Raw genomic sequence first — 10,450 nt, forward strand, 5'->3', positions numbered from 1 at the left:
GACAGGTTAAACACATGTTTATAGAATGATGTAACAAAGATGTGAAAGTGCTATTTTTATTGCTTCTTGTTTTTGAAGTGTTTGTCTTTTATCAAGTTTGATGATACATGTAAAAACAAAAGAAACAACTTATCTGAAATAGCTCAGTTGTAAATGCCGATGTATAAAAGGGTTGTAAATCTAAATATTGTGATAGACTGCCTATATCTCCTTACTAAAGTAGATTCGTGGAAACACATTGTTGGCAGAACTCTATCCAGCTCGTCGTGTCCGTGTCTGTCGTTGTGTCGTTCACGTTGTGCTAAAACCTTAATATTTTGTTAAGGTTTTTAACATTGGCTCTAAAATCAAAGTGCTTCTACCTACAACTTTGAAACTTCACATGTAGCTGTACCTTGATGAGTTCTACACGCCACATCCATTTTTGGGTCTCTAGGTCAAAGGTCAAGGTCACTGTGAATTAAAAAAAAATAAAATTCTGACAAGCTTTCGCAGCCGAGGCGGCACCCGTTATGTGGTGCTCTTGTTAAAGTTTTCCTACGAGACATTGAACAGGGGTGAAGTGCATTAGGAGGTTCACACAATTATAAGACAGACAGGCAATTTTATTGGCAAATACACAGTACATAACCATATAAACATAGCACATATTTCATTAAAAAACCTGTTAGCTCTCAAAATAACAAATATTTTGTACAATATTTAGAAAAATAAAGCTAACACATAAAAAATTTATGTTCCTTATAGCAAGAGAAAAAATTTGAACTCTAGATGTGGTCTGGTAATAAAGATTGAATACAAAATGTTTGTTAATATTTTTTTGTGTCACAATATATTTCATGTGAATTTCCGACTAAAATATCCGAAAATTTACAAGCGAATGCGAGATTGACTTTGGGCAGCTTTGGAAGCATGACGTAGTTATCATGATTCCGTCGCTGCTAGCCAGTCAAGCATTCATTAACCCTTTGCATGCTGGAAAATTTTTCGTCTGCTAAAATGGTGTCTGCTGAATTTCTAAAATTAGCATTTTTTTCAATTTTTTTCAATGAATTCTATCAGAATAGCAAACAGTTTGGATCCTGATGAGACGCCATGTTCTGTGGCGTCCCATCTGGATCCAAACTGTTTGCAAACGCCTTCAAAATTCGGTTCCAGCACTGAAAGAGTTAAACACCCTTTTCACAGAGTGTGGCTCATATAATTTACGTTTACGGTAAGTGGCATTTAATAACAGAAATTATATTTAGCAAACACCTTTGTAATAGGTGCTTAAGGTTAACATCCACCATGGGAAATTCATAGTGCCTGGGACAATGTCCTGTAGGACAACTAACAAGTCTTTAGAGGGGTCGGCCATTTGGAAGATATCCTTGCGCTCCTGACAACAATCTTATACAAAAACAGCGATTTTTTTGCCCAAATGGGAAAAGTACCAGTATCAGTCCAATTGTGAAAAAAATTAGGTGGAAAACCCTGAAATTGGGAAAAATTGCATTGTAAAGTCTTCACATTGGGTTTGGTGTATTTGATTTTTTGCTCACAAATGCTTTAAAATTGATAACTACCGGAAAGTGTTGTCAAGTTGTCAATATTATTTTCACTTGTGTTCAAGCCATAGAGCTGCATAGGAAACTAACTAAATGTTGCATTTTATTTAAACAATTTTTTTTTCAAAACCTTGATTTTTCCGGATTGGGAAAGTGCAGTTTTCCCATTCTATATAAAGAAGGAAAAAAGGCTGACATGAAATACCTTTATCGCTGATTAACCTTAAGGAGGATTTTTTTTAATGATTGACACCATTTTGGTAATGGGGCAGTGGTCCTTTAGATTTGAAACAATCACATTGTAATGACTAAAATTGGGAAAAAGGTAATTCTTTAAAACTAAAATTAGGAAAAAGGTAATTCTTTAAAACTGAGATTAGAGATGATTTAATTGTTTTATTTACTTAAGTTTAACTTATAGAGCTGGATAGGGAAATGATCTATACATGCAAATTTATTATTTATATTTTATTTATATTTTTTGTATACCTGCAAACAGGAATTTTAGGCAGTCATTTAAGAAAATTAAATACTTTTGAGATTGGGAATTGGGCCAATTTCAGACCCCGAATTGAACTAGAAAAAATGCTGTAATGTGAAGCCAAATCTCAACATCGCCGTGTATCCCCTTGCAGGAGACCCGAATAAGGCTGACTACCTTCAATCTCGCACTGCCATGCACTATGCATCGGAGAAAGGTCATGTAACCTGCCTGCAGATGCTGTTGGAGGCTGGCGGTCGTTACGACATAAAGGATGCAGACGGAAAAGACAGTTTGGACCTCGCCACGCCAACATGTAGAAAAATACTGGAAAAATTAAGTAAGTTTGACATTATGTAAATAAATATTTGAAAGTGAAAACAATTTAGATATATGATTTGCATTAATGTTATCAGAGAGGGTTTCAGCAAATAGTTGTAAGCGTTTATTTCAAATTAATATTCGCTCTTTATCTCGACTTAACTCGCTGCAAATTTTCTTAGCGGGAGCGGTAATTGTTTAACCTGCTACAAAAGTTTGCAGCAAGTAAAGTCGAGATATAAAGAGAATTTAAATATGTTATAAACGCTAATCACTTTGTGGTCGATATATCTGGAAAGTGAGCGATATTTTAATAATAAACACAAGTAATAAAGGGTATAAAACAGCGAAAAATACCTTTCTCTGCATGCATGTCCCCATCTGTTTGGCACAGGATTACCCCATCTGGTTGTTCATTTTAGCATGAAAAAGAATGTGGTCATATTATAAAATGACTTTTTATTTTATTTTATTTGATGAAGTGTTACAGCCATGACTTTTGTCTCTAGATTCGATGTATGCAAACAATTCAATTGTTAATGAAAGTAACAGCTATACTGCAATAATTTTTTTTCAAGATAATGCCTATTTCACAATATAAATATAATAGTAAAAAAATAAATAATTATCATTTAATTTTTCAATAAGAATATAGGATCTTCAAAATAGACAATTATTATCATTACTATAATATTTTTTTCAATAACATATTTAACATTCAATCAAGACAGCATTCTTGTACTACTAAATTATTTTTTTAACCAACATGCCAAAGGAACTATTGTGCAAATATCATTAATAATGGATGTTTGCCCATATCTCTTTCTACATCATTGATCAAACATGTTTATTATTTATAGCGCTTAAAGCTGTTGGCAGTCAGGTGTTTAACCCATTATGTTAAGGAATTTGTTCATCAATTAATCAACTCTAGTAAAGTTTTGTGTAGATTAAGAAAAATTTACTACAAAAAATATTGATAAACTGAAACTGTTAACAAAAAGCATGGGTGAATGATATGCAGGCAATCTCCTACAAGCCCTTTGGCTCAGAATATCTGACTTAGTTCCAAGCCAAAATATGAGTATGTACAATATTGGGTACACTTATTTTTTAATACATGCTAGACATCCATATCAACTTCAACAGGGCTAGGTTTGTCTTATCTAAGATTTTAGGACAATTAAATGCTGGTTATGATGGACTTAAGCTAACATAAACAACAACATTTAATAATATGTAAATGTATACCAATGAGCAATTGGAAGATTTCAAGGACATGACAATTTAAAATCCTGTTGTTTTTAGCTCGGCGTTTTGGAGAAAACCTGAGGTATTATCATAGCCAGCTCGTCGTCCGCCTTTTGACGTCCGCCGTCTGCGTCGTGCTAAAACCTTAATATTTTGTTAAGGTTTTGAACATTGGCTCTAAAATCAAATTACTTCCACCTACAACTTTGAAACTTCATATGTAGATGCACATTGATGAGTTCTACACACCACACCCATTTTTGGGTCACTAGGACAAAGGTCAAGTTCACTGTGACCTTTGAAAAAAAAAAATTGTGACAAGCTTTCATTTCAAAACTGCACCCATCGCAGAGCGTGGCACCTGTTATGCGGTGCTCTTATTTAATAAGGCTGTATTTTTGTTGTCAAATTAGGGGCCAATCTCTGTAAAGGATATATTAACCCTCAATGAATGTGCCTAAAATTTCAAATAGATAGTTTCCAACCAAATTTTGTGTTGTTGTTTAATTCAAAATATCCTTAGCAAATATAATTAAAAAATACATGAGTACTTTGAATTAATAGTGTTGAAGTATTTTAGAGCTTTATTGGTATTTGTGTACTGATGGGTATTTTTAGCTCGGCTGTTTTTGGAGAAAACCCGAGGTATTGTCATAGCCAGCTCGTTGTGTCGTGTCTGTCGTCGTGTACGGCGTCCGCAAAACCTTAACATTTTGTTTAGGTTTTGAACATTGGCTCTAAAATCAAAGTGCTGCCACCTACAACTTTGAAACTTCATATGTAGCTGCACCTTGATGAGTTCTACACGCCACATCCATATTTTGGTCACTAGGTCAAAGGTCGCTGTGACCTCTAAAAAAAAAAAAAAAAAAATTCTGACAAGCTTTCATTTCTTCGAAAATGCACCTGCAGCTGAGCGTGGCATCCGTTATGTGTAGCTCTTGTTTAAAGAAAGCTTTACACTGATGACTGTTTCTTCATCATGAATTGAATTGGGGGTTAGTCAGATCAAATGCAAGGCCACTGTTACTAAAAATAGGCAAATAGTGTGTGTAGGTAGCTCACATGCAGATCAAGCAATAAATCGCGGTATTTGTTTTTATTAGCTCTGCTGTTTACAGAGAAAACCAGAGGTATTGTCATAGCCAGCTCGTCATCCGCCGGCGTTGTGCTAAAACTTTGACATTTTGCTCTTAAATCAAAGTACTTCCACATACAACTTTGAAACTTCATATATATATGCACCTTGATGAGTTCTACACCCCACACCCATTTTTGGGTCACTAGGTCAAAGGTCAAGGTCACTGTGACCTAAAAAAATATTAATTTTTTTTGACAAGCTTTCATTTATTAAAAAATGCACCCGCAGCCGAGCGTTGGCACCTGTTATGCGTTGCTCTTGTTTAAAGAAAGGAACTTGTTCACAGATGTTCTAGCTTTAAAAAAAAAACATTAAATCTGTTTACTTACAAATCTATACTGTTTTTGTAAGTCTTATCTAATTAGGGCAACAAGAAAAAAAGTCAGCTATCATTGTGTCTGGCTGGCTTTAATACTAATTAGCAAATTATAAACGCTTTATTAGTATGACAAATAGTTTCCAAATTACTGCATCAAGGAAAAGCGCCTTTTATTTTACTGATTTTAAATGATGATTATAGATTTAAAAACCAATATTTCGAACATTAATCTTAGTAAAGAGTGTTATTAAGTTTATTTTTAATAGAATGTTAACAATACAGTTGAATCTATGACAATTACTTTTTAAATCATCAGTTTACCAAACAGTGAACAAACTTCATTAAATAGTGAATATAAGTTTAACATGGAAAACCTGGTTTCACAGTATTGCTGTGTTTTCCATTCCAGAGATGAAAGACCTCATGCTCAATTCTGACAAGGATGCTGATGACACAAGTATGGTCTCTGACGAGGGCATAGCCAGCGACCGCACGTCTCTTGTCTCTAGCAGGAGATCTTCCATCGAGTCCTTCAAAGACAAGGGTCCCGGTAAGTGTGGTTTGTTAACTCTTTCAGTACTGGAACCCAATTTTGAAGACCTTTGCAAACAGTTTGGATCCAGATGAGACGCCATGGTGTCTCATCAGGATCCAAACTGTTTGCTATTCTGATAGTATTCTTTGAAAAAAAATGAAGAAAATGCTAATATTAGAAATTCAGGAGACAACATTTAAGCAGACGGCAAATTTCACAGCATGCAAAGGGTTAAAACTTTGATGATGTGAACTTGTGCACTTGATACTTTGGTTGGAATACAGGCATAACTGGAGTTAAAAATTATTTGTGCTAGAGATTTTAAACTTATAAACATATAACAACAAACATATAAACCAGCATGTGAATTTGCGCACATCCTTGTTTAGATTTTTGTTCATAACAACTTGTGGGTCATTTTATATGAAAAAAAATCACATATTATTGTATGTCACACATAATTCAAAAAGACAAAAGAACAATGTGGAGGTGTCCATGACACATATCTAGTTAGTACTATAGACGGGGCATTATAGGGCCTCCTCGATCCTCCCTTAAACATTCTTTTATGTCATACAGTTTTTGTTTATAACTGATTGTGCACCAGGTTTTTTCATTCACTATTAACCCATTTATGCCTAGTGGACTCTCCCATCCTTCTAAATTGGATCAATTTATTTCCAAAATTAGGGATGTGTAATATATTATTAAGAATATTTCTTACAGAAATTCCTTAAAGCAAACAGCTCAGACCCTGATGAGACGCTGCATCATGCGGCGTCTCATCTGGGTCTACGCTGTTTTCCAAGGCCTTTTTTCTAGACGCTAGGCATAAATCGGTTAATGTTTATCCTGAAATATCCAATAATAATTGACTACAAAAAAGCCCCTACCTAAAGATGTGCAAAAAGTGTTTCTGAAGGTTTTTTTAGACTATCATTACATGATTTGTGCTTTAATTAACATAAATCTTCAGAATGAAACCAAACCTATTCAAAACTAAATTTTACACCTAGATATGATTGAATCGATATTTGATCTTCAAGTTGTAAATATAAACTAAAATACTCTGTTGTCAAAACATGATTTGACTCAATAGATTTTCACTAGCTGGGGGCATAATTTGTAAGAGAACAAAACACATGTAATTTATTTACTTGAGTTTCTGATTCAATACAAAGATTATAGTAGGAGTAAGAGTTTGACTATTGAATGAACATATTGATATTTCTGTAGATTTTGAGAACATGATGTCATGTAATGGAGAAACTTTAAATTGATGTGTTATGCCTTTACCACTTAGATACATATTTTGAGGCATTTGTAGTCCCTTAGAACATTAAATTTAATTACAGACCTTTCATACTAGATTCAAGTTTTAAAGGCTTCATTTCCAACCCAAAGTTACTGATGAGCAGCAAACAGCATAAAACCTGAACAGACTGCGAGTTACTCACAGGCTGTTCTGGTTTTATGCTGGTTGCAAAAGCCATTTTCACTTTTCTACTTATGGGGGAAAGGGTTGCAATTCAGTTCTCCTTAACATTGGGAATAAAGTTATAGACAGATTTTTGTTTGCTTGATGAAATTAATGATTTTTTTTATCCTGATTATACATTTTATTTTTTAACATCACGCTGATTTGAGAAAAGAAAATCAAAATCATGTAACTTAAATTTTAACATGTTGATTTTTTATTGTAGTATTTAATTCCCGACTTGAAATATTTTGGATAAAAAGAAAAGTATGGCCACATGGTAACTGAATTGTAAAGATAAAAATATTTCAATGCATGCTCATTTTGTAGTGATAATACTAAGTTTTTATATGTTTGATACTTTTGTTTTGTTTTGTACTGATAGTTTTGTATATGAATCTGTTTAAGTTGAACCAATGACTGACAGATGAACATTTTAAAAAGCAAAGCAACCATTGAAAGGGGACTAAAAATTCTTTGACACAAATTGTCTATTCATTCCTATTACATAATTATGTCCCACCGTAAAAAATGCACCCCACACCCACCGCTGGGGAAATGAAATACCATAAGAAATTTTATTTGAAAATATAAATTCAAGTTATTTGCTGAGCCCAGCAAATCTAGGTAGTTTTGAAGAGTGGTAAAGTGTCAGGCAGCAGATCCTGAGTTTGAAACCCAAACCTCGTTAACCTGTGTAGTGTTTGGTAATTTAATTATTTCTGCAAATTATAAATGGGGATATTATCCTTCTACCTCTAAATCAAGTAGGGCAGCTAACTTTTACTGGCATAAGTATGTACAATAAGCATCGAACAACAACTAAGGTTGGCTAAGTTTGCAGTAAACTAAGGTTGGCTAAGTTTGCAGTTACAAAGACATAAAAAAGGTTGACAGCATTTACCTTATTTACATTTGTTTATGTTCTGGCCCATGTTACAGGATTTTAATATAGCCATGACAGTATATTTTATATGGTACTCTTTAAATGATTTCATTTATTTTCAGTACAGAAACAAAATATACATGCATAATTGTTCTGTATATACATGTACATTATAATGGTGTTGTGATATCTTCATTCTTAAAGGTCAGGGCCAGGTTAATATTGGCAAGCTATATATGACTGTAATATTGTTTAAAATGGTACAAACACCCAAGAAAACAAAGAGACAAGAAAGTGTTTATTGCATGTGCGTAAAGTCTGCACAGGCAAATCAGGGACGACACTTTCCGCTGTTTTGTTTAAAGAAAGTCTTTCTTAGCAATAATCCAGTTTAGGCGGAAATTATCGTCTGTGATTAGCCAATGCAGACTTCACCCATATGCATTGAACCCATTTTTCACAAAGCGTGGCCCTATTGTTTTCAGGTCTAGGGTACCTGCACATGAGTGTGGAATACCACTCCACAAAGTCCACGCTGAAACTCCGCATCTGGCAGCTTACGGACCTCCTTCTGCCACCCTGTATGTACATAGTATTGTTTACAAAGTTCAAAGTAAATAACTATGTTATGTGAATTTCAAATAAAACATCAAACTTTGAATGGATATCATTTTGATGATTTTCTTTAATAAAACTGTTTATTTTAAGTTTTTAATGTATTTTGTAATATTCTGTCTACATTGTATGCTTTTAGTAAAAAAATGAGTTCTCCCTGACTTTTTGTCCCCTACCGGTTTCACCGGAGGGGACCTATGGTTTGCGCTCTGTGCGTCTGTGAGTCTGTGAGTCTGTCACACATTTCTGGATCCTGCGATAACTTAAAAAGTTCTTCATATTTTTGTATGAAACTTAAAACATGGATCGATGGCAATATGGACATTATGCACGTCATTTCATTTTGTTCCTACGTCAAAAATTCTGGTTGCTATGGCAACAAATAGACTAGAAATACTGCTGAAAATGGTTGTTTTCTGGATCCTGCGATAACTTTAAAAGTTCTTAATATTTTTTTATGAAACTTGCAACATGGATAGATGGAAATATGGACATTATGCACGTCATTTCGTTTTGTTCCTACGTAAAAAATTGTGGTTGCTATGGTAACCAAAAAAAAACAAACAAAAAAAATCTGAAAAGGGTGGAATTTCTAACAATGGTGGAGCCGGTAGGGGACCATATTGCTTGACAATAGCTTTGTTTTTATTATCGATGATGACATTTTTTATCATTTGTAGTTTATTTTTTAACTGAAAGAAATCCGATTTCACATCCAATTTTATAGTTAAATTAAATTCAATGATGCAGCGTTATATGCAAGTTTTTTTTCTTTTAAATATTTTGTTAAAAAATATTTATACACCTGGTAAAACATCGTACAATGTATTGTTGAAAAAACACAGTTCATTCCAAGATTTGTTATTCCAACTCCCATTATTTGTGTATTTAAAGAGGATTTGTAGGAACATGGCTGCGTTGATCTAGTAGGTTGTATTGCATCAGTTGATTATGTTATTTAGTATTCCAAATGCCCTGAATACGATGTCACACAATCAACAAGTGCAATAGGAACACCACAGTAATGGAGGGCTTTTTTTCCTTCTGGGAGAATGGCCGTTTTTCACAATATTGGAAAATTCCTGACTCAAATTTTCACAATTTCAAGAAGTTCGCGACTCAAATGTTCACATTTTCAAGAAGTTCGCGACTCAAAATTTCACAATTTTAGAAAGTTAGCGACTCGTTTTTTTCACAATTTCGAACAGTTTGCGACTGCATGTTATTTTTTTCAATAAATGGTGCAGGGGGGGGGGGGGGGCTTCTATTGCTCCTCTGTATGTTTTTATGGAAATTTAATTTTCGTTTAGTGCTACATAAGATAACTTAATTGCAAACATACTTAGTGATTACATTTTTTGTTTGTTTATTAAAACTAACATTGTTCATTTACTTTTTCAGCTAATACTTCGATGATTCATTCAATATATGTCAAGAGTTACCTTCAACCTGATAAAAAGAAAGACTCAAAGCGGAAAACAGAGGAGGTCAAAGTTGACCAAAGTGAAGGTCACATCCACTGGCGACGCAAAAAGGTTGTTGCTATTCAACATGTCTTTACCCCGTCCACATTCAAATTTAGTCGGCCACTGGAATATGCAGGAATTACAGCAGAGCACATTAAAGAAAGAAACTTACAGATAGAGGTGTGCATAACGCAGAGATACTCGCATAGGAGCTTTCTGATTGGAATGGTGCGCATGTCTCTTAGATCTGCTGTGAAAAAAGTTGTGAAAGAGAAGTTGTCTCTTATTCCCTGTATGAATCACACGATTCCAGCAAATATGAAAGTGTACAGTGCCTCTCAGCTTGACATTTCAAGTGACAATACAATGCCTGGTGGTGAAATATTTTTCAGTAATCCCAATGTAAGA

This window comes from Dreissena polymorpha, chromosome 5 (genome assembly GCF_020536995.1).
Source record: "Dreissena polymorpha isolate Duluth1 chromosome 5, UMN_Dpol_1.0, whole genome shotgun sequence".
Classification (NCBI taxonomy): domain Eukaryota; kingdom Metazoa; phylum Mollusca; class Bivalvia; order Myida; family Dreissenidae; genus Dreissena; species Dreissena polymorpha.